Genomic DNA, 26,130 nt, shown 5'->3' on the forward strand with positions numbered 1-26,130 from the left:
CTGTGCATTTAGTGTTCTTACTATGATGTGCCGTGGAGAGTTTCTTTTCTGGTCCTGTCTGTTTGGTGTTCTATATGCTTCTTGGATTTGTATGGGCATATCTTTCTTTAATTTTGAAAAAATTTCTTCTATGACTCTGTTGAAGATCTGGTCCATGATGTTATCTTGGGATTCTTCTCCTTCCTGTATCCCTATGATTCGTAAGTTTAGTCTTTTTATGGTGTCACACAGTTCCTGCATATTCCATTCTTGTGCTTTCTTAAATTTTTCATAACCTTTGCTTGAGTGGTCTAGTTCGTCCACTTTATCCCCCAGTCTTGATACTGTTTTCCATTTCATTCATCCTATTGGTGAGGCTTTCTCCTGTTATTTCTAATTGGCTTACTGAGTGTTTCACTTCCTTCTTCATTTCAGCCTGAGTAGTCTTCAATATTTCTAGCTTTTTTCTGAATTCATTCAGAAGTTTATCCCAGTTCTTTGATTTCTTTGTTCGTGTGTTCTTTTTTAAAAAAATATTTTCTTTATTATTTTTATTTTATGTGTTTGAGTGTATTGCCTGCATGTATGTGAGTGCACCTGTGTCATGCAATGCCACGACGTTCAGTAGAGGGCTTCAATTTCCTCTGGAACTGGAGTTAAGGATGGTTTGTAGCCGCCATGTGGTTGCTCAGAATTGAACTTGTGTCCTCTGCAAGAGCAGTTAATACTCTTAACTGCTGAGCCGTCTCTCCAGCCCTGTTTGTATGTTCTTTAAATTTACTGAATTCTGTTATCATGTTTATAATTGTTCTTTTGAGTTCCATGTCCTGCATTATCTCTAGGGGGTTCTTATTATACTCCTCTAGAGGAGTATTGATATTTGGTGGGGATATGTTATTTTGATTTTTCATGTTATTATTTTTTCTCCGTGATTTTGACATGTGAATTTCTTTTGTAGTTTCTGATTCTTGTGTGAGACTCAAGTCTTCAAGTTTAAGTCTGCTTCTTTTTGTAAACTTTATGTGCCTTTGTTGTTTACTTTTTGGGCATGAAAAGCTGGTTCCTTTAAGCTTCCGGTTCTCTCTCTTGATTTTACGTTGGTGTGGCCATATTGCTTTTGTCTTCAGTAGTTCCCACAGAGGCCCAAGTCAGATGAGGATCAGATGCTCTCAGGCTTTCTCCTAAGGTCTGGATCCCTCCAGGAAAGATGTTGTCCTCAGGAATTTGAGGGTTGGATTGGCCTTGGAGCAGGGCCCAGGAAAGATGTTGGTCTCCCGCAGCTGGTGGCTATGCCATCCAGAGATGCAAAGGGAGATGGGGTTGGAAAGAGGCCCCAAGGACTCCTGGGGACTGCAGGGAGGAACTGGGTTGGTCTGGATGCAAAGGATCAGGAAGCAGTGGTGGTTCCCCTGGTGTCTGGGGTGCCAAGACAAGGAGTGGGACAGTACCCAGGCTAGGAGGGGAGATGGGCCTGGGAGATGGGAGGGTGAATGAGGCTGGGGGAGTCAAGGCATGGAGGGCCTGCTTGTGCCAGCCCAGGGAAGCAGAGGGAGGGGAGATCTGGACCAGGCCCAGGGGGCTCCTGGGTACCAGGAGAAGGACCTGAGTTCGTGTGGATGCAAGGGATCAGGAAGCAGTGGTGGTTCTGGGCCTAGAGGCCAGCTCTGGTGTCCAGGAAAGAGGCTGGTGGGGTGTGAAGCCCAGGAAAACAGAGGGAGGTGAGGGTGGGACCAGGGCTGATTTCTGTTTTTTGTTTGTTTGTTTTTTTGTCTTTTTGAGACAGCGTCTCTCTGTCGCCCCAGCTATCCTGGAATTCACTATGTAGACCAGGCTGGCCTCGAACTCATAGAGATCTGCCTGCCTCTGCCTCCGGAGTGCTGGGATTAAAGGCATGTACCACTGCCTGGCCTGATTCCTGTTTTTTTAAAAAAATATTCTGTTATTTTTATTTTATGTGTATGAGTGTATTGTCTGCATGTGTGTAAGTACACCAGTGGCCTGCAATGCCAGAGGAAATCAGAAGAGGGTGTCAGATCCCCTGGAACTGGAGTTGTGATAGTTGTTAGCTGCCATGTGAGTGCTGGGAATCAAACCTGGGTCTTTTGCAGGAGCAACCAGTGCTCTGTGGAGCCATCTCTCTAGTCCCTGTTTTTTTTTTTTTTATTTATTTTTATTTTTTTAAATGAGTCTCAGGCTTGCTTGGAACTCACAATCCACCTGTTCAGCCTCCTGAGGCCTGAGATGTGCCACTATACCTGGCTCTTCTGTGCCTTTAAAAAAAGTATTTTATTATTTTTATTTTATGCATATGCATGTATTGCCTGCATGTAGGTAAGTGAACCCCTGTTGTGCAATGCCTGTGGAGGATAGAAGAGGCTGTCAGAGCCCCTGTAACTGGAGTTATAGACAGTTATTAGCTGCCATGTGGGTGCTGGGAATCGAACCCAGGTCTTCTGCAAGAACAGCCAGTTCTCTTAACTGCTGAGCCATCTCTCCAGCTCCCTGTGCCTTTTTTGTTTTTTTGACACATGTTAGTTAACTTTCTTAAGTCCCTTTTTATCTCCAGCTTAGCAAGGGGCTCAGGGACTTTTCATACTTCCTGTAACCTCTCTGGAGATTGGTGTCCCTTGGGGGAGCTTCTGATTCCTCTGCCAGATAGTGGTATTTAGAAACCATGACTTGGCTGTGATGGTGCTCACTGAAACTGGGGTTTTTGATTTTAGAAGCTGCTGCATGCAGAGCCAGAGTAGGGTGTGGGCGTAGAATTTTCTCTCTCTCGCTCTTTTGAGACAGGGTCTCATTTAACCCAGGCATATACATGAATGTCTTCTTTGAAAAAGTTTAATTTATTTATTCTGGGTGTGTACACATGCATCATGATGTGTGAGTGGAGGTCAAAGGACAACATACAGACATCAGTGCTCTCCTTCCTTATGGGTCTTGGGGATTGAACTCAGGTCGTTAGACTTGGTAGCAAGCACCTTTATCTGCTGAGCCATCTTGCTCTCTGTTTTCCTCAGCCTCTCACACTTTGCCCTTGCTTAATGGTATATCTAATTCATTTGCACAGGAGGAGTGAGTTATTATGCATCCTGGTGACTATAGCTAACAATATATTAAACTCTTGGACAGTGTGACGAGTGAAGATCTCAGGTGTTCTCAGCACAAGAATGATCAATTTAGTGAGGTCATGATATGCTGATAAGCTCATCGTAGCCATTCTACAGTGTACACAAATGTCAAGATAGCATGTTTTTCCACAATAAATATATTTAGTTTTTGTCAATTAATAGATTAAAGAACCCTTCTCCCACATTAACTACTTCTGTCATTGTTGGGATGACTTTGAAAAGAAATCACTTTAGAGAAGAAAGATCTATTTTGGATCATGGTCTAGGAGACAGAGTCCATCATGATGGGGAAGGCATGGTGGCAGGAGAGGGAGGCTGGTCACATTGCATCTGCAGTCAGGAAGCAGAGAGAGACAAATGATGGTGCTCAGTTCTCAAATCTGCTCCTCACAGATGTGAGCTCACCTGGGTAGTTCCTTTGAGGAAGAACAGGCTTTACATGGCAAATTCAGCATTCAACTCCCCTGAGTGTTAAGCTGAGGGATAGTAAGCACCTTTAGCTTATGGGATGATTGCCCATATTCATGTGTCCTGGAAACACCCTCATAGACACACCCAGAGGTGTGTTTCCTAGGTGATTCCAAGTCTAGTCAAGTTGAAAATCAAGAATAATTATCATAAATTCCCTTCATCCTGAACCATATATTCTGGAGCTGAGTACACAGTGGTCTGTGAGGTCTGTCTCTCCTTCTGCTTCTGTTCTAAGGTGTTTGCCTTTGGGAAGGCCCCATGGTTTATCTAATCACCTTGCTGGGTATGAGCCTTTATGGCTGTTTCTGACACTTTGTGATTAATTTTTAAATTTTAATTATATGTGTGTGTCTGTGTGTGGGTATGTGCATGTGAGTGCAGGTGCCCACAGAGGCCGGAGGTGTCACATTCCTTGGAACCAGAGTTACAGAGTGTTGTGAGCTGCCTGATATGTAGGTGCTGAATATTGAACTCTGGTCCTTTGCAAGAGCAGTACATGCTCTTAACCACTGGGCCATCTCTCCAGCCTCATTCTTTGCAATCATTAACAAGTCTACATGGGTCTGTTATGGTGGTGTATGTCTTTAATCCCAGCACTCAGGAAGCAGAGGTAGGTACATCTCTGTGAGAATGAGACCAGCTTGGTCTACATAGAGTTTCAGGCTAACTGGGGGTACAGGAAGACCTTTCTCAAAAGCAAACAAACAAAAACAAAAAACAAACAAAAACCCAAAAGAAAAAAAAAAAACAAGTCTACTTGGTGCAGCTGGTGCATGGGTATTTCTGTATCATTACAGACAATACTCACTCACGTTGAGCAGAAATTCCCAGCAGTGGGGTTGCTGTGTCAAGATCCCAGATAGTTTTGTTGGAGGACCCTGCAGAACATTGAGGGTGTCTGGGATACTTACCTTACATAGCCCGATGTTGTAGTTGGTTATTTTTGCCATTTCGAGAGTGTCTAAGTGTAGCTTTAATATGCAATTACCTCATCATAAGTGAAGCTGAACATTTTCATGTTTTTGTGTGTTTATGTGTGTACACATATATGTAGATACACAGTACATGTGTGTGCAGGTACCCAACATGTATGCTTGTGTATATAGAGGCCCTGTTGTGTCTGGACTGGAGAACGATCCATTGCTCTCTCCTCAGTTGCTCTCCTGTTTTCAATAGGGAAAATGATGTTCGGCATGAAGACTGTGATGGTTTGAACGAAAATGTCCCACATAGACTCTAAGTATTTGAACATTTTATCGCAGTTGGTGGTGCTGTTTGGAGAGTTTTTTTTTTTTTTTCCCTAGGAGGTGTGGCCTTACTGGAGGAAGCATGTCATTAGGGGCAGGCTTTGCGAGTTTTTAAGCCTTGCCAGGTTTCTACTTGCTCTGTTTTCCTGTATCTTCCTGAAGATGTCTCTTTCTCATCTGGCTATCTCCTGTCACCATGCCTCCCTGTCATGACAGACTCTAATTCCTCTGAAACCATATGCTCAAATAAACTCTTCCTTCTATAAGTTCCCTTGGTCATTAGTTACAGAAAAGTAACTAATATAAGGACTCTGGAGACTTTATCCGGCTGAGCTTACTATTCTGTGTTGCCAGACAGATTGGTTTGAATCCACTGATGGCTGGTTTATGTATTTAGTGTGTGTGTGTGTGTGTGTGTGTGTGTGTTGTGTGCTCTTGTGCACAAGAGTTGAAGGAGTTGGTACTCTCCTTTCACAATGTGGGTTCTTGGGATTGGGCTCAGATTATCAAACTTGAAGGCAAGCACCTTTATATTAACTAGCTTTATTTATTTTTCTTTCTTCTTCCTCTTTTTTTTTTTTTTTCGAGGTGTTGTCTTACACTGTGGTTTGGGCTGGCCTCAAACTCACTATATTGCCCAGGTTGGCCTCAAATTCCTTCTCAGATCACATATCTCCCACTCCTCCATCACATGAGAATATCATAACAAGGGGCCCTCCATCTTCCCTCAGCCCCATTGCTCAAGTGGCATCAGGCATAAAAATAAGCCCTAGTGTGGTGATGTCTCTGAAACTCCACAGAGACATTGAGCAGGCAAGCAGAGAAACAGCTTGAGGCAAGGCTCTTTGGATATGTTTGTCTTCCAGAAACCAAGCTCAGGATGTGCCGAGATTCCACATTCCATGGTTTCCCAAGCATTTTCTGCCAGCAGTGTCTCCCTCTTTCCTTCCCTCCTCTCTTCCTTCCTTCCTTCCTCCCTCCCTTCCTTCCTTCCTTCCTTCCTTCCTTGTTCCTTCCCTTCCCTTCCTTTCCCCTCCCTCCTTTCCCTTTCCTTTCTTTCGTCCCTCTTTCTCTCTTACCTTTCCTTCTTCCTTCTGGCTCTTTCTCTGTCTCTCTTTCCATTTGTTTTTTGGAGACAGGTTCTGCCTCTACAGCTCAGGCTGGCCCTGGGTGTGCAATTCTCTGGCCTCTACCTCCGAAGTATCAGTAGTAGAGGTTGAGTCACCATGCCTGGCTCAACACCTTTGCTAACCATAAAGTGGGCATAACACATCATCCATCTGTCAGTCCTGCTTGCGCAGCACACTGCCTCATGTGGCCACTGAACATCTAAAAGTAGCTGGTTTGAACATAAATGAATAGTTATAACATGGCCACTGTTTTTTGAAAACTATGAGGAGAAGAAAGTTGAATAGTTTGTAATTTTTGTATGACTTATGTGTTACAACCATGATATTTTACCCATATATTTGGTTAAGTCAAGTATTGATAAAATTAATTTTATCTATTATTTTTATCTTTACAAATTCCATTTACTTTTATTTATGTGAGTTTGTGTGTGCCTATATGTGCACCACATGTTAGCAGTACCTGCGGAGGCCAGAAAATAATGTCAGATCCCCTGGGACTAGAATTACAGCCAATTGTGAGCTGTCTCATGTGGGTGCTAGGAACCAAATCTGGGTCATCTGTAGCAGCAGCAGGCACTCTTAATCACTGAGCCATCTTTCCAGCCCCACTTTTATCTTTTTAAATGTGGGGACATGAAGAACTTTAAAGTTCTGGATGTAGCATGTCTTCTGTTTTTCACCGACAGCTCTGAGCAGACCAGCCTTGGTCTTTCATGCCCAGTCTTCTTGGCCTTGATGAGTCCAGATTTCAATCTTTCTACAGAAGGAGACTTAAAATTTTTTCCTTTTCTTTCCTCTTAAATTTTTTAATTTTATGTATGAGGGTTTTGTCTGTAGGTATGTAAATGCACCACATATTTGAAAATCTGCGGAGGCAAGAAGAGGGTGTCAGATCCCCTGGAACTGGAGTTATGGTTGATTGTAGCTGCCATGTGGGTGCTGGGAACCAAACCCAAGTCCTCTGAAAGAGCATCTGGTGCTCTTAACTGCTGAGCCATCTTCCCAGCCCCTCCTTTTTCTTTTCTTTTCTTCTCCTTTCTCCTTCCTTCCTTCCTTCCTTCCTCCCTCCCTCCCTCCCCTATCTCTCTCTTTCTTTCTTTCTTTCTTTCTTTCTTTCTTTCTTTCTTTCTTTCTTTCTTTCTTTCTTTCTTTCTTCCTCTATTTTTTTGTGCTAGGCTCAAACCCAGGGCCTTGCCTTTGCTGTGTAAATGCTCTACCACTGAGCCCCCCTCCCAGCCCTGGCAGGGGGGGACAGACATGATTTAGGGCAATGCTATTGTTGTGGTACTGGGTATATGGAGCCTATGAAAGTGAGGGTTGGTCACAGAGTCAGAGGAGCTCCTATCTCAGCTTTGTGTTTCTGCCTCTTCCTGGTCTGTGAACTCCCAGGGCAGGGAGGGTCAGCTTTCTTGTTCTTACGGGATTCTGGACTCTCTGTGAGTGATAGTGGCCACAAGATGTTCCCAGGAGCTGAGCACAGTACTATTCAAAATGCTCTTCAAGCCCACAGCCTCCCTGGGAAGGGAACATGGCTCTTTCTTATAATGGTCCTGACAACAAGGACCCAGAGTGACTGACCACAGGCTGAAGCTCCACCCTGGCCAATAAATATTTAAATGGCAGTTTAGCTTTCAGAGTGAGTGCGTCAGAGGCCAAGGTCAAGCTTTTTGACCCTTTGTCAATTTACTCAGTGAAATATGATTCTGCTGGCTCCTGTTTTCAAACCGTCTGTGGCTCCTTTCCCTGAAGTCCAAAGAATTGCTTGTCTCCAGATGCAGAATACAGAGCATGCAAGTGTGTCTGTGCTGATTGCAAATATATAAATGCAGATAATAAAATTCATTCTCTTGCCCACAGGGCAGGCTTTGTTGGTCTCATATTCCACCTGACTGTGCTGTTTCAGCACCAGGGTAGATGGACAGCTCTGAGCCCAGCCTGGCAGGCCCAAGCTATTTACTGACAAGGATGCCAGAGGACTCAGGGACCCTGGAGGTTAAAAGCCCAGTCCCAGGCTTTCACTAGGTCTCCCTGGGTTTCCAAACCTGACCTCAGCAGCCCTGCAGGCTCTAGCCTGCTGCAGCCTGCTTCCTGTGTATGAAGACGCTGCTCTCTGGAGTTTGGGAATCTGCCACCAGCTACTGTGGTTGTTTCAAAACACTGTGACTTGTCCAATGGAGTAATGGAGATGGGGATGGGGAAAGGAGCTGGCACCTTGGAATTTGGTGTTCTGTTGCCGAGGACACTCTGTGCTCCTGAACCAGTGCACAGTAAGCTGTGGTCTGGCATGTGGCCAACGTTATTTTTTCTCTGATTTTGAATATTCCCTAATGTTCTAGCTTCAAAAATATTCTGACAAAAAACAACTTAGAGAAGAAGGTGATTTATTTCTGCTTAAAATTCCAGAGTATCATTATGGAGAATTCAAGGCAGGCACTTCAAACAGATAGTCACACATCCACAGTCAAGAGCAGAGGGAATGAGTGTGTGTATGCTCACTTGCTTGGCACAGCTCAGTTTATCCACTCTTACATAGTTCAGGACTCACTGCCTATGGAATGGTGCAACTGACAGTGGGATGGGTCTTCCCACATCAATTGATTAAGATAATCCCCTACTCATGTGTCCACAGGCCAATCCAGTATAGTCAATCTCTCATTGAGATTCTCTGCTGAGTGATTTTAGGTAGTATCAAGATGGCAGTTAAAACTAACATAGTAGAAGCATAGAAACACCCATGGAAAGATAAATAATTCTACTAATATTAAAACAGCACATAGGGTAGTAACACCAAAAGTTGAAAATTGCAAATTCTGAGAAAGTCAATTAGAGCTATTTTTGAAGAATAAGAGAGATTCACAGATATTATAAAAGTTTGTGACCAGTTCTTTCTGTCCCACAAAACATTCTCAGCCAGCTAGGTCTTCCCTGTGGCTTAGATGAAGTTGCGGGTGGATGCTATTGGCTTTGTTCAGATGGTGAATATTCAATTTTTAAAAACATTACTGAGTTCATATAAGTAACTGACCAACTGTCTGGAACTCTGTTTCCTTGTGGTCATCCACCACCTCTGGCTCTTAAAAATCTTTCCTCCCCATCTTGTGCAATGATCCCTGAGTCTTGGGAGGCAGAAGTTTGATATAGGTGTGCTATTCAGGGATTAGCAGTCTGTAGCCTCTTGTTCTCTGCACATTGGCCAGTTGTGGGTCTCTAGGTTAATCACTATCTGCTGAATGAGGAAGTGTCTCTGCTGAGAGTTAAAAAAAAAATGCATTAACCTATGGGTAAAACAAGTCATCAGGAGTCAGTTTAATGCTATATCTATTTAGTAGAATAATAGTATTGGGCTCTCCCCTATGGCTTGTGACCTGTCTAGCCTCAGGCTCCTAGGACTGATATCAATGTCAGGTATGAGCTCTATCCTATGAAGTGAACCTTAAATCCAATTAGAAAGTAACCGGTTATTCCTAAAATATTTGTGATACTATTGCACCAGTGGTATTATTGCACTATTCCAGGTAGCTCGCAGGATTCACAGCTAAGATTCATGCGAAATTTTCTCTTCAGATAGCTTGCATAACACCTTCCAGCACAATGAAAACTAGACAGTAGAGGCGAGGCTTTGAAGTCAGCACTAACATGATGTCTCCTTATTTGTTCTATAGCTCATGTATGTAATGTCTCTAGCAATAGGCTCTTACCATGAAGTTCTGGTGAGTAACCAAGAGCAGGGACAATGGCCAGTATTGTTTGAGAATCTGCGGGACCTCTGGTCAAAGTTTCAAAGGAGGGAGTCCATTCCTGGCATTGGGTTTTACTTTGCTAGCCTGTGGTGTCTAGTAGGGGCAATATCCCTCTGTTATAAGGCAATCCCTTTTAATCTATTTTTATTATATATATATTTAAATAACTTTTATAGCGGTAGATTTCCATATAGCTTTTTCTAAAGACCTTTGGAAAGGTCTTAGAACCTTTCCAAAGGCTATCCCTCCCTATACTACCTCCCTCTGCCATGCCCTCCTATTCTACAGCCCCTTTGATTCTTCCCACTCTATTATTCCCATTTCCCTCTTTTATATCACTGCATTCTACTTTCCCTCCCAGGGAGAGACACCCTCCCAAGTCCCATGTAACCTCAAGCCAGACAAAATCCGAGCATAGACAGGGAAGTAGGTAAGAAATCCCAACCCTATCTGAGGAACTTGGTCTCATTTATGACTGCTGGGAAGGGGACATTTAGTCTCATTTCAGGGTGAGAATGTTAGTAGGGTGACCAGGCTCCAGTAGATGAACCCACACTGAGGAACATTTGGGGACACAAATGTGACTCTATAGGCATATATATGTATATTAGAGTATAGAAATTTGGTGAGGGGTTAGGAAAGGGGGTACAGATACTGTAGGAGATCTAAATGTGATCAAAATATATTGTACAAAATTTGCAAAAATAGAAAATAGGAAAAATAAAAGAGGCAAGGTAAAATTCAACCTGGAACTTCAAAATGAGTATCGTTCAACAAGAGAAGGGAAAGTGGTATCTCAAAAAGGGGACAGAAAGTACAGAGGCATGGAAATCGTTATTATTTGGACTAGTCTTATACATCAACAGCATGGCTTTGAAAAAATTTGTGGGGGCTGGAGAGATGGCTCAGCAGTTAAGAACACTGGTTGTTCTTGCAGAAGGTCTGGGTTCTAATCCCAGCACTCACATGGCAGCTAGCAACTGTCTGTGACTCCAGTTGTAGGGGATCCGATGGCCTCTTCTGTCCTCCATGGGCATTGCACAACATGGGTGCACTTACTTACATGCAGGCAATACATGCATACACATAAAATAAAATAAAAAATAATAAAATATTTTTTTAAATTTGTGGTGTTTTGAGTGAGAAGTGTTCCCTATAGACTCAGGTGTTGGAAAACGTGGTCCCCAATTGGTAGCACTGTTTGGGGGCAGGTTGTGGAATCTTTAGGAGGTGGAGCCTTGGGGGAGGAAGTGTGTGACTGGGGTGGGCTTTGAGAGTTTATAGCCTTGCCCATTTATTGCTTTCTCTTTTCCTCTTTGCTTCCTGTATGTGGTTGAAATGTGATCTTCCAACTTCCTGCCACCAAGCCCTCCCCATTCTATCCATCTGGAGCTGGAGATCAAAACGAATCCTTAAGTTGCTTTTAGTCATAGTATTTTATCATAGCAACAAAAAGTAACTAATATAGCATTTGCTTATTTATTTATGTATGTGTGGAGATTGTGGTATGTTTCTGTGTGTGTGTCTGTGTGTATTTATGTGTGTATGTATGCATGTGTATGTGTGTATGTATATATATATGCATGTATGTGTGTATGTGTATGTGTGTACGTAGGTGAAGATTTGGCCTGCAGGCCATAGTTCCTCAGTTCTTCTACATACTAAGACTAGGCCAAAGCCACACTTGAAAAACATACAATTTTAGATCCCTTTCTTTTAAAAGAATATTAAAAAAAATCAAATTAACTTAAGTATTCAACACTGGAACTAGATGAAGAGAAAAACAATAAGACAGAAGTAGAAGAAAAGAGCCATCAAGGGGGAAATCAGAAAATATTATTTAGCAACAAGCAGTAAAATCAGAAATTTATTGGAGAAAAAATTTATAAGTTTAAAAAACAATTTATTATATTTTTATTTTTGTGTATGTGTGTATCTCTGTATGGGTATATGCACATACATGTAGCACCTGCAGAAGTCAGAGGAGGGTGTTGGATCCCCTGGAACTGGAGTTACAGGCTACTGTTAGCTGTCATGTGGGTGCTGGGAACTGAACCTGGGGCCTCTGTAAGAACAGCCAGTGCTCTTAACCACTGAGCCATCTCTTCAGTCCCCCTGCCCCAAACCATTTTAAAGTCCTAGATGTACTGTTCATGGGGCAACACTTTCCAAAGGTTGCAGTATAGTAACTGCAGCCATGCAGAGCCTACCTCACAGTCCTGCCATATATCTTCCTTGCCATGATGGGCTGTACCTTCAAACTGTGAGCACAACATACACTTCATTTATTCCATTGTTTCAGTCAGGTACTTTGTTACAGCAGTGGGAAAAGTCACTAAGACACATGGATAGGAAGTGGAAGAGTGAGTTAGTAACCACAGGGTCTACCCTCAGACCCTGGAGCTGCCCACAGTACCATTCTATCCCAGCACAGGTGAGGTCTCCAGGCTGGTAAAGGGCATGGGGCAGAGCCGCAACTTGACGGCTTTACATGGGCAGAACCTGGAAATCAATAGCTTTTGAGCTGACTTGCTTTATGTTTGTCTTCTCAAAGACCCTCTCTTCCCCTGACCACCTTAGGTGAAGGATTCCTAACAGCTTCTGTTGATAAGTCAAGCTCTGAATCCCAGGCTACAGATCCAGCATGTTTTAAGGAAGTATAGAAGGACTAGCCCTGCTCCACAAAGTAAACAATTTCTGCATGGCTATAGTTATTACACTGCAACCTTCAGAAAATGTCATGTGAACAGTAGTACATCTAGGGCTTAAAAATGTTTTCTGGGGTTGGGGAGGCTGGAGAGATGGCTCAGTGGTTAAGAGCACTGGCTGCTCTTCCAGATAACTCAGGAATGTTGACCTACAGCCTCACTATTGTTACACCTTCTCTCCTCACATTTCAGGCTAACAGCCACTTTTTAAAAGGCTTATCTTTCTGAACTTCCCCAAAGTCCCCAAGGCAAACATGTGGCTCTCTGTTCTCTCAGGGCCTGTTAGTAGGGTGAGACGCTGCATGCCACTTGGAAGTCTGTTTCTCTCCAGAGTAAAATGGAAATGATCTGGGCTTTTTGGGACACAGAACACTAAGAATCCCCGCAGGAAGTCGCAGTGAAAGGCATCAAGCGGAGGCAGGTGGCAGGAGACTCCCAAGGAGCAGTGGCAGAGGCTTCATCCGACCCATGCTCTGGCTCTTCTTTCCTTACAGAAATAAACAAGGCTCAGGCTTTCTCAGTCTCCGCTGAGCATCTTTCCTGTGACATTTACAAAGCAGAATTTTTAAAAGTAAAAATACAAACAAACCACACCGTACAAAATTTTGTTCCTGAAATGACTGTTGTTTGAGATCTCTTTGACCTTTTCCTCCAAGGTTGGCTGCTCAAATGTTATCACCAGTAATTTTAGGGCACAGGCCCACTTTAAATTACAGAAGTAATGCTTGTTTTTAGGGAAAATCTTTCCCTTTACCCCTAGAAAATAATTATTATTAAAAACAACAACAACAACAACAAAAAACACCCAAGGGCTGGAGAGCTGGCTCACCAGTTAAGAGCACTTGCTGATCTTGCAGAGGACATGTTTGTTTCTCAGTACCCACACAGAGTGGCTCATAACAGCCTGTAACTCCAGGGACCTTCTGTCTCTGTCCCCTGTAGGCACTGCACTCATGTGCACACAGCCATGCACAGATACACATGAACACACATAATCTTAAAAATTAAACACATTTAGATAATAATAAAAATAATAATAAATTAAAAAACCACTCAGGGGGTGGGAACAAGGCTCAGCTGGTGCAGAGTTGGGTCCCCAGCACCACATCAACCAGGTGTGGTGGCATAGGCCTTTTGCAGAACTGAGATGAAGGAAGGGCTGTCCATCCCTGAGCAAGCCTGGGCTTCTCTGGGCAGAGGTTGAGGGCAGTGTTTGTGTCTGAAGGACTTTCCAGGTGCTTCCATAGGGCGATCTAATGCTGAGACAGAAGAATGCTCTTTGGATAAACAGGCTTGTGTCACTGAGGGGGATGCAGGGTCCCTCCCATAGGTCACAACCCTGAGAGAACATCCCTACTGAACCCACAGAGAAAGGTAGCGGTGTGTTGTGAACTAATTATTTCTAAGGGAGGCATAGTGTCAGTGCAGATGTGGTGTTAAAAGCAGCTCTATTTAGGACTGCAGAGTGGAGCGAGTGGCATGACGATGCTCTGATGTGCCCTGTAGGATTTTAAGAACGGAGTTGGCAGCTGGCTCTTGGGGGAGGGGAGAAGTTAGAACTGCCCATTGGACCCCATGCCAGATGCCTGCTGGGTCCCTTCAGTTTTGGTCCTGGCATCACAGATAACTATCCCCTTGCTTGCCACAGTCACCCTGGGGCTCAGTCCAGGGTGTGTCCCACAGTGCTTGGCGAGTCTCTGTTTGGTATCTCAGCTTCCACGAGATACTCTGTACAACCCCTGTCCTCTCTGATGTCTCAGTGCCTGCACTATTTAAGATCTGACTGCATGCTTTTTTAGTCCCCTGGTGGAGGATGTGGTGGCATTCACGTCATCTGGCCCTCTACCATGGGACGTGTGGGGTAGCATGCTCCCTGTGCCCTCAGGTCCCTTCTGGGGCAGGACAGCTGGCCCTAGGGTCGTCTCTCAAGGGTGCTGTCTTGGCACCTGCTGAACATGCTAGGGATCCTGGATTCTTGACTCTCTCAGCAGAGACCTCCTTTGGGACCACAGCTGAGAAAAATCAGGCACAATCATCTCAGTGCAGCAGTAAGGAGTGACTGTGTTGGTGTCTCCTCCACTGCCCGTGCCTCCTCTCTCTGCATAGAAGGATACTCCATTGACCCCGACCTTCCCCTCTGCTGGCCTGGAGTGGAGGTGGGAAGTTGTTTCTTAGTGGAGGACCGCTTTCCCAGAGGTCCTTGGTCTAGGCAGGTCATGTGACTGGTTCCAGGCAATGAAAGGCTGTGTGTGCTGTTTGTATGCATGTTCTTGTGCAAGTGTATATATGTGTACATGCATATACGTACATGTGTATGTGTAGGTAACATGCGAATCAATGCGTGCATGCATGTATGTGAGTTTAAACATGCACATATGCATGCATATATGTACACACATGTGTGTGCCTCTGTGTGTGTGTGTGTGTGTGTGTGTGCAGTGCACAGCCCCTTCCTAGCCTTCATACAACTGGACACTGGGGGTGAGGTTCACAGGCTTGCAGCAGAGGGTTTGCATCTGATTGCAAGCAGGCAGGTGCACTGTTACTGCTCTCCTTCCTGGAAGCATAAAGGCATGCTACAGAGGACCCCAATGGTCAGCATCTTCTTTGGTGCAGAGGGAGGCTTACACTAACCCCTTAGCAAGGCTCTGTCTACTCTACTCACTCCCTTCTCCAGCATCCCTTCCCTCCCTGACTCTCCAACTAAATCACTGGCTGCTGAAGAATCTGGGGGAGACCAGAGTCCTGTCCTAAGGGTTTCAAGTTTCAGATTCATGGAGGATCATGGGATTCACATTGCCTTGTAAACAATATTGAAGATGACCTTCAAGATCCCACAATATTTAACTCAGTTTGTTTGGAATTGACAATTACTGTGTCTTCCGTTGTGTGTGTATATATTTGTGATTGTGCACATGTGTAGAGACATCTTCCTCAGTTTCACTCTACTTTATTTTTTGAGGCAGGATCTCTCACTAAACCTGGAGCTTGCCCATAAGGTTAGACTGGCTGGCCAGCGAACTCTGGGCATCCTCTGTCTTTGCCTCCCCAGTGCTAGGGTTATAGAGGTATGTCATTGCACCTGGATTTTTTTTAAATGTGGGTTTTGGGGGGATCTGAACTTATGCCCCCATGTTTGTGAGGCAAGCACTTTATGGACTGAGCCATCTTTTTAGCCCCATTTTAAAAATTAAAGGAACTGCAATAGTTCTTACTTGATTAAGAATTCTTTAAAAGTGTAGGAAATAATTCAGGAAACATTTAAGTCATTCAAAAACCTATCCTGCCAAAATGTCCTGCTAATGCTGTGCTTGTAGTTGATGGCATATTTTGCTGTGCTGTGCAGAGGATGTGGATGAGTACATTTTTGGATGTTGGAATAGCTTTTACTTAATTCTTTATGATTATTAATGTTTTTTGTGTGCCTTTCCTCCTGTCACCAGTCCTCAAGGGTCTTCCCTCCCCAGACAGCCCTAAGAACACTTTTTTCCATCTATAATTTATTATGAAAAATTTAGGTTTAAAGAAGTATAAACATTAAAGAAATAGTAACTAGGGATGTCTGCTCAGTGACGATCAATGCTTATATTTTGGGGTGCCCTGTAGCTTTCCTATGCAATGATCTGATGTACATGCATTCGTGTGTGTGTGTGTGTGTTTCCCATCTGCTCCCTGGGATCCTACAGGTTAAGGCTGTAGAGGAGTATGCCAGGGGCTAACTAAGGCCACTTCTTCAGGTGTCTGGCTGACCTCTGGGTGGCCAGTGCCCCTGCCACTGCTGATTGCAGAGTCTATAGTCTGGGCTCTGGCCTGGATCTGTGATGCTGAGTTAGTTGTGTGGTCTTAAATAGCCTCTTTACTTTAGAATCTGTGTCTCCTTGTTCGCCTGGAGGTGACCTTGAAGCCTCTCACCTCTCTAGCTTTGCAGTGTGTGTGGTAGACAGGGCACCCCTTTTCTCAACGGGTCTCTTTCTGATACTCCAAGGCTTTGAAACACCATGCTATCTCTGAGCTCATTCCTTTCACTCAAATGACATTTATGACCCATTATTGGTGCCAGACAAACATGAAAATGAAGGGGACACAACTTGTTGAGAGTGGAGAGGATGAGTGTGTGGGTTGGTTTTGAACTTGACACAAACTAGAGTCATCTGGGAAGAGAGAACATCAGTTAAGGGATTTTCTCCATCAGACTGGCCTGTGGCCATATCTGTGAGGCATTTTCTTGATTGTTGGATGTGTGAGAAGGCTCAGACCACTGTGGGTGGTGCCACCCATGGGCAGGTGGTCCTGGGCTATGTAGGAAAGCAGGCTGAGCACAGGCCAGAAGAGCAAGCTGCTAAGCAGTGTTCTTCCATGGTCTCTGCTTCAGTTCATGCCTCCAGCTTCCTGCCTGGAGTTCTTTCAGTAATGAGCTATAACCTGGGAGCTATAAACTGGAATAAACTCCTCCCCATGTGGTTTTAGGTCAGTGTTTTATCATAGCAACAGAGAAAGGAAACACAGCACTTGGGTTGGAGAGCTTTCAGTCCTAATGGCATCTTCCCAGGTATAGGGCAGACCTTTCCCAGCTGCAGGGCAGGCCTTCCTCAGGTTCAGGACAGGTAAAAGTGGGGCTGGAGAGAGGGCTCAGTGGTTAAGAGTGCTTGCTGATGTTGCAGAGAACCTAGGTTGGTTCCCAGCACCTACATCAAGCAGCTTACAACCGCTTGTAACTCCAGCTACAGGGAACCTGGTATCCTTTTCTGACCCAGCACCTGGGAAAGGCCCTACATCTGGGGAAGGCCAGCCCTGTACCTGGGGAAGGTCTGCTCTGGCTTATTTACCATATGGGGTTACCATCATGGGTATTGCATTTAACTGTTGGGTCTTAGGATGTATCAGCTCTGGGTCCCAGGGCCTATGGCACAATGTCACAGAGCAGTCCCCACTGTGTGGTCCCACCTGAAGTCATCCCCTTTTGTGATCCACCTAGCATTCCTTCTGCAGGGACCACAGCACTTCTAGGACCCCAGGACTTGAGACCAGCATTGCAGTGGTCTGTTCCTGTGTTTGGAACCCTACTGGCTTCCAGGTGCTAAGTTGGGGCCTTCTGCTTGGGTGATGGAAACAACAGCCAAAAGCAATACCTACTCTGCAGCGAAAGGCACTGGGCTCATCACAAAGCAAACTGCAGGTGATGTCTGGCTTGTTAGGGACTCTTCCTCTGGCTCCTGAGCTTGTTCTAGAGGTGAGGGTCGGGTAGCATCAAGGGGCTCATTTCTGAGCTCTCTCTCTGGAATGGCACCCAGCAGGATAGCAATCAGGACAGGATAGCAATCAGGAGCATCTGTCACCTGCAGTTATGTCACATCTTTGAGTGGCTCAGAAGTAGCCTTGACACCAGCTGACAAGGGCAACATGGTACAATTGGTCAAAGTGAGCAAAATCATTTCCCTTTTGTCCTTAACTCTGGGTACTGGGAAGACATGTTGACTCTATTTAATCCTTTGGGGGATATACCTGCCCCATTTTCCTTTATAATATGCCCAGCAATTTTTATAGTATTGCTATTTTTACTTTGATATTATCAGAGGCAGGGGTTGGGAAGATAGTTCAGTGGGTATAGCACGTGACATACAAGTGTAAAGACCAGAGTTCAGATCCCCAGCACCCATGTAAATGCTGGGCAAGTGTGATGGCTGACCTGTAATTCCAGTGCATGGGAGGCAGGGACAGGATCAGTCAGTCTAGCCAAAACAGTGAACTTCAGGTGAGAGATCATGCCTCAAAAGAAGATTGAGAGCAATGAGGAAGACACCTCACATTTGTCTCTAACCTTTATACACATATATGTGCAAACACACACATAAACATGCATCACACACATATGATATCTATGTATCATCTATCTATCATCTATCTATCTATCTATCTATCTATCATCTATCTATCATCATCTAGCTATTTATCTATCTTCTCTATGTCCAAAGACCTCATTATAGAGATGGGTATTTCTCTCTTACTGAAAAGAGACATAGGTAGTCAAGAGTAATTACCCTTTTCTCTGTGATCTGTATCAACCATCTACTTTACAGGGCTGCTAGTTACAAGGCAGAGAGGAAGTCCTGTGGTCACGCGTGGCCAAATTCAAATCTCTGTGCCTCTTCTGAGCTATAGGAGCCACAAGAGAGCACACAGCTCTGTGTCTTGGTTTCTTCGTCTGTAACACACAGGCCACCTCAGTAGCCGTCTCTTGGGTCTTTTAAGGGTTCAACATGACACTTTAGAAAGTGCTTAGAACACAGGGCTCTTTCGTGAGTGCTCAAAGGGCTGTCTGCTATTGTTTCCCCAGGAATATTAAGAATTAGCATTAAAACTGAAAATCGAAGTTCCCATATCACTTTATTGTAGAAAATATACACCATGTATCGGATTTCAGTTTGGAAATGAAATAATTTGGCTTCATTTTTTGACATAAGCATGTGATTGCTAGAAGGCCTTTAGTAGCAGCAAAATTAATTTTCATGTTAGATGATTAACCTGCCAAGGGACTCCTGGGTGAGAAGGCATTGCTCCTGGGGAGCTGAGCTCAGTCAGGCATTGTCCTGGGGTATCCTGGCATTCTGCTCTCCAAGCTCTTTTCTTGAGTAACAGAGGTAGTTCATGGTGGACTCTTCTGCCATCTTCCCTGGTGGCTGAAATACAGTGACAGACAGTCCCAGGGACATCCCAGAGCCCTGCACTAGTTGGAGTATGCAGGTGACACTTGCTAGATCTTTGGATGTGGAGGTGATTTGGGACAGCTAGAACTAACCCTGCTGTATAGCCTGGGTTGGAAAGCTGCAGTGGAAGGCTGAGGCTCCCTGACGTCCTGGGAGCTCACAGGACCATGTGACTGTCTTTAGAAATTTATTATTATTATGTCATTGTACATGGAGATAATGTACATGTATGATGTGTGTGCACATGTGCAATGGTGTGCATATGGAGGGCACAGGACAACTTTTGTAGAGTGGGTTCTCTCCTTCCACTTCTATCTGGGTTCTGGGGAACAAATCAAGTAAAGCCAGTACTTTACCCACTTTTTCATTTTGCCAGCAGGCAAGTGTCTTTAGAGCTCTGGAATTACTTTATTTCCCTCTCTGGGTCTCTGAGCAGTCTGGCTCTTTTTCCTGGGGGAATTTGTGTTTTCAAAGTCTCCCTTTCAATTTTCATTTGTTAATGCTCTGTTATGCACTACCAAATGGAAATAGAAAACATAACATCTTTCATTTAGCAGCAGTCTCCAGTAATGAGGAGTTGCATGCCTTCTGAGGGCAGAGGCAGCACTGAACACAGCGTCCCAACCCTGGCCCATGGCTAGTGTGACACGGACACATGTAGAGGAGTCCAGTGCACACGGGAAAGGAGAGCTTCTTGTAGATACTTGCTGTGTACAAAACAATGGTGTTTAAGCAGGGAGATTTTTTTTCCTTGTCATTAAAAAAACTATTAGGCTTTTTTTTTTTTTTTTTTTAAAAGCAGTTCTAAGTTTACAGAAAAACTGATACAGAAACTGCCACCCTGCAGTTTTTCCCCACTGTCTTGTTAACGTGACATATTTTGTTACAGTTGAGACTCAATATGGAGGCTTTGTTATGTCCATAGGTACATGGATTCCCTGAATTGTATGCCCTGTCAGATGAGGGATCCAATGGGGAGAGAGGGACAGATGAAAAGATGGTAGTATCTTATGGCTCTGGCTGTGCTTATCACCCAAATATAAATTTCACAGTGCCTTGTGTACTTTCCATCTGTGTGACTCAGTCACAGACGTGCCCTGTGCTAGCAGCCCCCATTTGCAGATTGAATTTCCTCCCTATTGACTGACAGAAAGCCACTCCCAGAGGCTGGGCCTGTCTATGAATAAGTAAACAATCCTCAGCCCCACACGGAGCAGAGCAATCAGGGTTGGGTCTGGGAGAGGCTAGTGTGCAGAGTGTGCTAGAGGGATGGCCCATCTAGCCAGTGGGAGCCACTGACCCTGTGTCTCGTAAGTACCTACTGAGTGGGATGGAGGAAGAGCCCAGTGGGTGACTAAGCTGAACAGGTAGGAAACATGGCCTCTCTGTGGGCTGTGGTTGGCAGCGAGAAGTGTTTCTGGTCCTAGGAGGACAGGTATTTCCAGCCTGCATGTGTAGTCCTCATCTCCAAATCCTCTGGGTTATAATTGTGGTTAAATTTTGGTTGCAATCTATGGATTTAGTTCCAGACCTGTCCCCAGGCCAACGTCAGCAAGGTGGGATCTTTGGTGCTGAGTGTCAGCTCATGGGGTTGACTGAGAAGAGGGCTCTCACTGTTTCTTGTCATTCAGGACAATGGGGGCTCCACAGGTGAGCCTGTGGCAGGCTGCGTGTTGCCAATCCTTCAAAATTGTGTTCCCTTTGAAACTGGCTTTTGTCTTACTTGTTTAAACATTGGACCTGGGCTTAAAACATCATCTTTTCAACTTCTGACATCTCTGGTAAGAAGTCTTGACCATTTTCTTTTCCTTTGGAGATGACAGTTTCCAAATTTTAAGGGCAGCTGATGAGAGCAGACATAATATCATGAAGTATTTAGCAGATGAATAGTCAGAAAACGGAGGGGACTGTAGCATTTCCACTTTGTTTAAGTCCAGTGTTAGTGGAAAGTTCAAGCTGGCTGAAGAGCAGAGGGTTTATTTTGTCAGTGTAGTGAGAACACGCTAGTAAACAGAGGAAATGGACCGAGTTCAAGACCAGAACTATACCCACCTTTATGTGGGTCTCTGTGCTCCTCAATGGCTATGTTTATAGGGCAGAGCAGGTGGCCTGTGTTTATGTGGCTCAGCATTTGATGGCCTCAGTAAAAAGGTGCATCAATTAATCATGGCTCTGTTCCCATCTCTCTCCACAGTTCAGTTAATTAAAGCTTTTCACAAAGTGATACCCGAGCTCTGTGCTCAGTTCTGCCTCGGTGGGCCACACACGTCCTCTCAAAGCTGTTATCCGTCTGGACCACTTTTGAATTAATAATCCTAGCTCGTGGGAAGTCACAGAGAGCAGTTTCCCATGCTTCACAGTGATGAGCAGGCTCTCCAGTCAGTCAGGTAGAATGTTAGACGCCACAGGGGAACCAGGAAGACGAGAGAGAAGTGAGTCGACTGATTCTATGCGGAGGCCCTCAAATTCATGAGGTGAACCAAGGACCCAGGAATACTGTTTCAATAAACCACTGGCTTAGGGGCTGGAGAGATGGCTCAGAAATTGCTGTACAAGTATGAGGACCAGAGTTTGGATCTCCAGAACCTCTATAAATGCCTGGTGGGTGTGGCAGCCTGCCTGTAATTTCAGCCTCAGAAGGTAGAGATGGGATCCCCAGAGCATCCTGGCTAGTTAGTAGTCATATCAGTGAGCTCTGGGTTTGACAGACAGACTGTACCCTAATGAGTAAGGTGGAGAAGAGATTGAAGGTGATTCCTAGCATTAACTTCGAGCCTCTACTTATATGTGTACCCCCATATGTACCTACATATATGTAAAACATGCATGCCACATGCATAGGAGAAAGGAGAAAACAAGAAAAACTAAGGCATAGGAAAAATTTCTACAATATGCAGATTAGCATGATGTCTTGCCACCTTGTTTTTTATGACATTCTTAATTGTTTTCATGAGAAAACATGATACCTTAAAGGAGAAGAATAACAAGTATGGCAGGAAGAGAGACTGGGGTGTTTTGCATTCTAAGGAGGGTGTCAACCGACACCCTGGCACATCCCTGCTGGGAGGAGGATCACACTGGAGGGATGCACTTTGATACACTTTTAATCTTAATTTTTCATTTAAAAAAATTTGGGTGTATGAGTGTTTTTCCTGCATGCATGTAAGTACACCCATGTCATTCAATGCCTGTGGAGGCTAGAAGAAGGCATTGGGTCTCCTGGAACTGGAGTTTCAGACTGTTAGCCACAGGTCCTCTGTAAGAGCAGTAAGTGTTCTTAATTGCTGAGCCATCTCTTCAGCCCCTGATGTACTTTAAAAAAAAAATCCGTTTATTTTACGTGTATGAGTGATTGCCTATATGTATGCATGTGTACCACGTGAGTACAGTGCACACAGAGGTCAGGCATTGGATCCAGGGGAGCTGGAGTTATAGATAGTTGTGAGCCACCATGTGTGTGCTGGGAACCAAACCCAGGTCCTTTGTAAGAGCAGCAAGTGTCCTTAACCCCTGACCCAGCCCTTGATGTACGTGTGTGTGTGTGTGTGTGTGTGTGTGTGTGTGTGTGTGTGTGTGTCTATGCATGTGGGTGGGTACACCTACACGTGTGTACTTATGTGTAGAGACCTCAGATAGCCTCCTTGATTGCTCTCTACTTTACTTTTTGAGGCAGGGTCTCTCACTGAATCTAGAGCTTTCCAATTTAGTTAGTCTGGCTGGCCAGCTTGCTGCAAGCATCCTCTGTCTCTCTGCCTTTCAAGTGCTAGATTACTGGGATTATAGGTGGACTGTCAGTATTTATGTGGGTTCAGGGATCTGAACTCTTGTCCCCACTCTTGTGGGAAGTGTTTTACCCACTGAGCAATCTTCTCAGCCCTGCACTTTTCAAAAACACATTTAAAAATTTTATTTTTGGATGTTTGTGTATGCGTATGGGTATGCATGCATGTGTGTGTGTGCATGTATAGGCCAGAGGTCAACTTTGGGTGTTGTTCCTTAGGAGCCATAAACCTTGCTTTTTGAGAAAGGGTCTTGCTGAGCTTGGAGCTAGGCTTGCTGGCCAGTGAGTTCCAGGGATTTTCCTGCCTCTACCTCCTCAGTGCTAGGGTGACAAACTCATGTCACCATGCATGACTTTTTATATGGGTTCTGGTGACTGCAGTCAGGCCTCATGCTTTTGTTTCAAACACTCTACCCACTGAGCATTTACCCAGCCCAGGGACATACTTTTCACCCATTTTATCATGTTTAGAGGCAGTCCATGGCATTCATTCTTTATGTACTTGTTCCCACAATGCAGTAGGACAATATTGTGACACCTAGTGATCTCAGGTGATGTGTACATTTAGAAAAATGCTGCTGTATGATAACTATTTGTTTCATGTAGTTTAGAGGAAAGATGTACCAAGTAAGTTAATACACTAGGTGCAGCATATATAATATACTATGCAAGGTTTCCTTTGAATGCCCTTATTTGTGCTCCAGCAGTATTTTAAAATTTAAAAGTGCATACACATAGTTTGAAAAATCAATAGTGTCTAATGGTGTATAATGAGTACAGACCGTCTTGCTTTTATTCCTACCTCAGTTCCCCTAGCATACTTGTTGATAGTTCTCTAGTGATTTCCTTCTCTTCCTCTCTCCCCTTCCCCTTTCCTCTTCCTCCCTCTTCTCCTCCTTCTCTTCCTCTCCTTTCTCCTCCTCTTCCTTTCCTCCTCCTCCTCTTGTGTATGTATAGATGTATGTGCACATGTCCATGTGTGTACAGATGTACATATGTGTGTTTGTGAGTGTGGAGGTCATAAGTCAACCTTGGGTGTTGTTCCTCAGGTGCCATCCTCCTTGCTTGTTTGCGACGGTCTCTCATTGACTTGGAACTTAGCAAGTAGGCTGACCTGGTTGGCCAGTGAGCCCTAGGAATCTGCCTATCTCTGACTCCCTAGCATTGGGGCTCTATGGATGCATTACTGCATCTGCTGCTTTTAAAAATGTGAGTCCCAGGAATTGAACTCAGGTCTTCTTGCAGGGCACACTCTTTACTATGTAAGGCCAGCACTCTCAGGTCTCCCACTGTTTTCTTCTTACAGTTATCTAAATGATCCTAAAAGTGCCTATATTGCTATTTTTGACTAATCAAGTTTCATAAGTCAAAATGAGCACTTTCTGTTATGACAGATCAGTGGTTTTCAGTCAGGGGTGTTTTTGTCTTCCAGGAGACAACTTGTCACGGCAAGAGATGTTTCTATTTGTCAAAACTCAGGGGAAAAGGGTCAACTGGTGGAATCTGGTTTGAGGGATGCTGCTTGATGTCTGATGACACACAGGACAGCTCCACTGCAAGGATTATCTGTGTGAAGTATGGACATGCTGTGTGGGAAGCCCTGTAGATGAGGATGTTGCTGCCTTATCCATAACCTTCACACCTTACATCAGTCAACAGTCAGTGTCTAAGCTGCTGCCATGTAACATTGTTAGCTCTAGAACCAGTTTGTCAGGGATCTCAGTTCTTCCTGTACAGCCTTTTAATTTGCCTGGAATCATTCATCACCTTCATTTTCAGTTATGCCACCTACAATCACATGTTAGTAGTTAACCCGTACCAGGCCTGGAGGTACAGCCTCTCATTTTGGCTGCTCTGGAAGCTGAGGCAGGAGGACTCTGTGATACTTACTCTGTGAGTAAGTTCAAGGCCAGCCTGGACAACTTAATGAGACTCTGTCTCAAAAATACAAAGTGAAAAAAGAGCTGGAGGTATGTCTCAGGAGAAGGGTGTTTGCTTAGCACGTGCATGATCCTGTCTTCAGTCTCTAGCACCTCACACACTCATGCTCACACACATACATACAGATTATCACTTCTCTGCAATGTCAAAAGGTTAATTGTTGTTTGTTTGAGACAAGGTCTTACTATGTGTTCCAGGCTGGTCTTGAACTTGTGGCAGTCCTGCCTCAGTCTACCAAATGCTGAGATTATAAGTATGAGCTACCATGCCCTGCCCAAGCATTCTTTTCCAGCCCCTCTCTTCCCTGTACATCTTCACAAATGCTTTGTGGTTCAGGACCCACATGTCTTCTTCCTGTGGCTCTGAGGCTACACAGGACCCCACAGTCTCCACATGGAGCTGGTGATGGGGCAGAGAGGGTGAAGGAGGGTCCACACTCCTTTGGTGGTATGACATCTTTTCTCCATGGCAGTGTCTACAGTTTCTGGTATTCCGTAGCTTTCTCTTTTATTTCATTATTTTATTTTTCACTTATTTGGCTGCAACACACCTCATAGTCATTTCCCCACAAAGAATACCACTGAGGTGAATTTCATGTCTTTTCCTGATTGGCAGTGTCTCTTTGCCCTTGCACTTGAGTGATAAGTTGTTTGAGCATAGAATCTTAAGTAGGGAATCATATTCAACCAGAATTTTAAAAATATTTATTTTCATTTTATGTGTATGAGTGCTTTGCCTGCAAGTATGTATGTACACCATGTGCATGCAGGTGCCCTTGGAGGCCAGAAGGTGTTAGATCCTCTGGGACTGGAACATAGGCATTGTGAGCCACCATGTGGGTGCTGGGAACCAAATCTGGGTCCACCCCATGAGCAGCTAGTGCTCTTAACCACTGAGTCATCTCTCCAACCTTCTATGAGAATTTTAAATGTGGTTTCTAAGATTGCAGCTGAGAATTTAGTGACCTGGCTCCTTCTTGTTGGTTCCTTTAAAATTCCAACTCTGCTTTTAATTCATTTTATTTTATTTTCAGTTTATTATTTATTTAATAACCACGTACTTAGAAGAAGCATTTCATTACAACAGCATTGACATATTCAATAACAATTTCCAGGGCTAAGATGCATCTCCTTCAAAATTGGCTGTAAATTTTTAGGTTTATAGTTGAATTAATACAGCTATACAATATTGTACTCAGTATAAACCCTATAAGACATAAAATTAAATGAGGTTTTAAACTTTAAAAAAGATCTCCATTTCATTATTAAAATACAGTTTCATACAGAAAAATTCATTTT

The 26,130-nt window shown here is 44.2% G+C and overlaps 1 protein-coding gene across 12 annotated transcripts in view; it reads left to right on the top strand.

The window, feature by feature from the left end:
* The window catches only part of Rimbp2 (RIMS binding protein 2), a 217,012-nt gene that overhangs the window by 33,209 nt on the left and 157,673 nt on the right, over positions 1-26,130 (top strand). The window contains exon 1 of one of the 12 annotated variants that reach the window (XM_008853771.3): positions 20,363-20,420. The exons of the other annotated variants lie outside the window; for them this stretch is intronic. The gene's annotated coding sequence lies outside the window, so the exon portion shown is untranslated. Of the gene's footprint in view, positions 1-20,362; positions 20,421-26,130 lie in introns of those variants that run through there. 12 annotated transcript variants of the gene reach the window in all.

This window comes from Nannospalax galili, unplaced genomic scaffold, assembly GCF_000622305.1.
Source record: "Nannospalax galili isolate Female #2095 unplaced genomic scaffold, S.galili_v1.0 scaffold566, whole genome shotgun sequence".
Taxonomy (NCBI): domain Eukaryota; kingdom Metazoa; phylum Chordata; class Mammalia; order Rodentia; family Spalacidae; genus Nannospalax; species Nannospalax galili.